This window comes from Neovison vison, chromosome 12, assembly GCF_020171115.1.
Source record: "Neovison vison isolate M4711 chromosome 12, ASM_NN_V1, whole genome shotgun sequence".
Lineage (NCBI taxonomy): Eukaryota > Metazoa > Chordata > Mammalia > Carnivora > Mustelidae > Neogale > Neogale vison.
In genome coordinates this window covers 56,435,768-56,440,783 of record NC_058102.1, presented here as the reverse complement: position 1 = coordinate 56,440,783, position 5,016 = coordinate 56,435,768, and the positions used below count along the sequence as shown (strand labels likewise).

General features: G+C 50.8%; 1 long non-coding RNA gene across 1 annotated transcript; it reads left to right on the top strand.

Annotated features, from left to right (window-relative positions):
- The first annotated feature begins 500 nt into the window (after positions 1 to 500).
- On the top strand, positions 501 to 942 carry LOC122892424. The gene is made up of 2 exons (XR_006381403.1): positions 501 to 565; positions 657 to 942. It is a non-coding gene; the product is annotated as an uncharacterized LOC122892424 (long non-coding RNA).
- The last annotated feature ends 4,074 nt before the right edge of the window (positions 943 to 5,016 follow it).

Sequence of the window (5,016 nt, the reverse complement as noted above, 5' to 3'; positions counted from 1 at the left end):
GCCGGCAGGCGCTATCCCGCCCTCGCGGCGCCGAGCGGTTATAAAGGCAGCAGTCGCCGGAGGGAGGGAGCAAGCGAGGGGGTGAGCAGAGGGACAAGGGGCGGGAGAGGGTCAGGGGGAGAGGACACGCCTATTCCAGTTCCGCGGCACTGCTTGCTGTCATGAAAATAAACTCCCCGTGCCAGGGAATGAACCAAGAGCCGCCTGACGTCAGCGGCACAGTCACCCTAGAAATGGGGGGTGGGGGAGAGCAGGGGGAACCACCCCGGCCCCACCCAGCGCATCCGACGGCCGCGGGACGCGCGCACCGGCCGGTCCCAAGAACCGGAGGAAAGGCGACACAGGGGGACCGCTCTTTATCGGGCCGCCAGCTGTCACGTCCGGGGCGGGGGCGGCGGGGAGCGACACCCGCCCCCCCCTCCCCGGGCACAACCCCCGCCGGGCACTCCCCCTCCGCCAAGGGCAAGGGCTGGTCGGGGAGGTAGCGCCTGTGTTAATCCCGGGTTCCCCAGCTCGCGCGTGCGAGTGCCTGTGCGCGTCTGTAGGAAGGAGAGCTGACCTCCAGGTGGGCCTTCCTCCCCCGCTGCGGGAGCAGCCAGATTTTCTCACCTTTCCCCCTGACTTAGCCTTTCTATCACTCTCACCCACCTGTGCAGGATGGGAAGCCCGGCGCGGGAAACAGGCTGACCACACTCTGGCTTCGTCGGCGAAGCCAGGTGGAAACCAAGGAAATTCCTCGGCGGTCCAGAGTCAGCTCCGCAACTCCACTGGTCGGAACTGTCAGATGAGCACCATTAGCGCTGTCCCAGGGCGCAGACATCATTATCTCTGTGCTTTCCTAACTGCCTCTCTGAAAGCCTTGACAATGAACGTTGATGAGAATGCGGACGCCAGATAAAAATTATGAAATAAAGGAATTTGCCTTTGGCGTCTGGTTCCCCCTCCCTCGCAGCCCACTCCTCTTCCATTTATCAAGCCAATCCTAGTGAAACTTGGCTTTGTTTACTTGTCAAACAATCCTTGAGTAGCTGCCCCTCCGTGTCAGGTCTCAGGAAAGGCTCAGCCCCAACTGTCATGGGGTTGGGGGGTTGGGGGGTTCTGGGCTTTTAAGGTGCCAATTGTCACACCTGGTAAACTCATCTGTGTTACTGTGCCTGTGAATTCATAGGGGGAGGCCTAGGGCTTCCCAGCTTTGTTCCCCACCCCAAGCTTCCAGAGTCTATTGGGTTTTTAAAATGTGATTTTATGTGGTTTTCTTTTCACTCCCAAGAAACCACAGCCAACATCGTGTGAATTGGAACATTTTGCTTGAGGCCTCCAGCCCAGGGTTCTTTGGTCTGCTGGCTCCTCTCCCAGGCTCCCAGGGTGGGTATGCGGGTGTGTGGGGTGGGGGGGGGTGTAGGGGCAACTGAGAGGCTGGTGAAAATGACAGTGTTTTTTAGTGTGTGCCATCTGCTAAGTGAGGTCTTTGGCCCCCGTTTTCTTGTTTCGTGTTTCCTCAGGAGGAAGTTGGACAAGACCGGCGGAGTCCAACAAATCTACCATTCAAGCCACAAATGGGAGCCACATATGTAATGTTAAATTTTCTAGCAGCCAGTGTGCAGAGAATGCCTCTCCAGGGAAATGGGGCATGGCCAGAAGCCCTTTGAATGGGGAACTGGGCACTAACCCATTCCTGCTTCTGTAGGCAAGGCATCTATAGGTAGCAGAGCAACTCCCTCCCACGATCTACTGAAAGTTAGCCCCTCATACAAGGATTCGTGTAAAAAAAATTAATATATCTTATAAATGTTTAAATTAACAAGATGGGATCAGGAGAAAGACAAACCATAAGAGACTTTTAATCTCAGGAAACAAACTGAGGTTTGGAGGGGTAGGGAGAGGGGGGTGGGGTTAGGGACATTGGGGAAGGTATGTGCTATGGTGAGTGCTGTGACGTGCGTAAACCTGACGATTCACAGACCTGAACCCCTGGGGCTAATAATACGTTATATGTTAATAAAAAATTAAAAATTAAAAAAAATTATAATTAAAAAATATTTTTCCAGCAGCCACTTAAAATAAGTTAATTTCACTATATTTTATTTAACCCATTAGAGCCCAAACATTATCATTTCAGTATAGTCACGCTTTTAAAAGATAATTAGTGAGGTATTTTACACTCTTTTTTTTTTTTCAAACTAGGGCTTCAGAACCTCCGTGTCTGTTTTACACCCGGCACTGGTCAGTTTGGAGGAGCCACACTGCAGGTGCTCTGAAACCCTGTGTGATAAGTGTCTCCCAGGATTAGGAGACCCTAAGGGCTCTCCAGCTCAGGCATTTTAAGACTCTGAATCAGCAAGCCCAGGGCGAAGTCCCTGATGTCCAGAAAAAGATGTCAAGTATCTGAGGATGGAGTGAAAACAAAGAGGACATGACTTTGGAAATTTCTTTCCCATGTTTGACTTCCCTAGGACAAGAAACTCCGGGAAACCTGATGAGAAAGGGATGGCCGTGTTCTGGTCTCTCCTCCGCTTCTTTTTCTCTGGGTAACATGTGCGACATCCGAAGCTGTATGTGTGTGAGTTTTGTGGGAAAAGCTACCCCTGACCACATGAACCCATTATTCTTGCCCTTTTTTTTTTTTTAAAGTTTTTGTTTAAATTCCAGTTATTGGGGGCCAATAGCTGGCTCAGTCTGTAGAGCACGCAGCTCTTGATCTTGGGGTCATGAATTCAAGCCCCATGCTGGGTGCAGAAATTGCTTAAATCTTTTTAAAAATCTTTAAAAAATAAACTAAAATAAAATTCAGTTAACATACAGGGTAATATTCATTTCAGATGTCCAGTTTAGTGATTCAACACGTGCATACAACAGTGGTTCCTCATCATGGCAAGTGCCCTCCTTAATCCCTATCACCTATTAACCCCTTATACCCCCCACCCTGGGTGAGACCATCAGTCTGCTCTCTATAGTTAGGAGTCTGTTTCTCAGTTTTCCTCTCTCTTTTTTCCCCTAGGATCATTTGTTTTGTTTCTTAAATTCCACAGTATTGAGGTTCCTCAAAAAGTTAAAAATAGATCCAGTAATTGCACTAGTAGATATCTACCTAAAGGAAACACCCATTATTCTTCACTTTGCCACGATTTCAGATTCTTGTTTTCTCAGCACTCAATCTTCTACCCTCCTTTTGATCTCTTTTTCTCCTCCCATCCCTTTATTAATACACCAGCCCAGCACCAAGCCAGGACACCCCAGAATACAAAATTTAAGGAGGTACTTATGCAGCCCTGAGAGTGAGTGCTTCTTTAAGCACTCACTTGTGAGCCTTGAGTACCTTGCCTGCCTCTACTAGTCCCTGCTCTGCCCCTCAAAAGCCCTGTGGGGTCTGGTTGTGGGGTGGGGGATAGCTGGGGTGGAGACCTGGGAGTATGGGAGAGCTGAGTAATTTTGAGTTCCCCCTGATGGGGACAAGGAGGGGGCCAGTAAATGAAATAATTTGTTTGCTAGGTCTCTTATTCGAGACTAAAATGGTCTGGAGAACAAGGTTGAAGGCCCTTGGAAATCAGTGGAAGAAATGGTATAAAGGGAATCTGGAGACCCAGGTGTGACTCCAACTCTAGTTAGCCAGCCTCCTTTGAGTGTTACCTGGCTTCCAGTGACAGGTAGCATTGTGAAGGAACACAGAAGAGAAGCTCACATGACTGGAAATGAGATGAGTAGAGAGAGCCTCACAATAAGGGTGCCTTGTTCCCCCAAAAAAGAGGCTGGTCTGATGCTGGAAAGAACCTTCATTCAGCTGTAAGGCCAGCAAGGGGTCACTTTCCATGGGGATGGGCCAGGGTCAGCCTCAGGCTGGGAGTCCCAGAACCCAGTCCCTGCTGACACCCCCTTACCCACCCCACCATCCAACATCGCCGAGATCCCCACTCTTTTTTTTTTTTTAAAGTAGGTTCCATGCCCAGTGTGGAGTCCAACACAAGGCTTGAAGTCATGACCCTGAGATCAAGACCTGAGCTGAGATCAAGAGTCAGATACTTAATGGACTGAGCCATCCAGGCACCCCCCTGATCCCCACTCTTGATTGCAGAAATAAACCAGGAACCAATGTCCTGGTTCTGTCCCCCCCTTTTTTCTTTTTAAGATTTTATCCATTTATTTGACAGAGAGAGACACAGAGACAGAGGGAACACAAGCAGGGGGAGTGTCAGAGGGAGAAGTAGGGTTCCTGCTGAGCAGGGAGTCCTCTACCCCAGGACCATGACCTGAGCCGAAGGCAGACGCCCAACCGCTGAACCACCCAGGCGCCCCCTGCTTCTGGCCCCTTAAGCAGCTCTACCTCAGAATTCAGGAACCTCAGGCCTAGGGCTCCCCCCATTTCTTTCCCTTCACTTCAGTGGCTTTTCCATTCAATGGCTAAACCATACAGGAAGCTTCGGAGAGCCAATTGTGCACCAAGCATTGTAAGGAATATAATACAAGTATGGGAAATATGCTCCCAGGTCTCTATTCCCTGAAGGGAATGTCCATGCTTATTCAGCCATTGAACAGCTGTGGACCATCTTCTGTGTCACTGTGGGGGCCTGAAATGGTAGCTGCCTTTAAGGTGCTCAGTTTGGTGGGGAGGTGGGCGATAACGAAGGGAAAGCAATGCATTGTGTTGGGTGTTGCGTGGGAGAAACACCCAAGGACCACAGCTGGGACGAAGGCCACAGTCAACACTCCCCACAGCACTCAGGGTGGCCCTCAGGCAGGGGAGAGGCTTCAAGGATGCCTAAGAGCTTTTCACCTGGAGAGGGAAGAGGGCTGAGGAAGGCGGGGAGCATTCCAGTCCGAGGGCAAAGTGTGGGCAGTGGGGGGCAAAGCTGGACAAGTGGACAACGGCCAGATTGAGTGCAGAACCCCAGACTCGTCTTGCAAGCAGGGTTCCCACTGAGCAGGAGCCTGATGCGGGGCTCATTCCCTGGAGCAGGAGCCTGATGCGGGGCTCATTCCCTGGAGCAGGAAGCAGGGGCCCAAGAGGAAGCCATGTTAAGA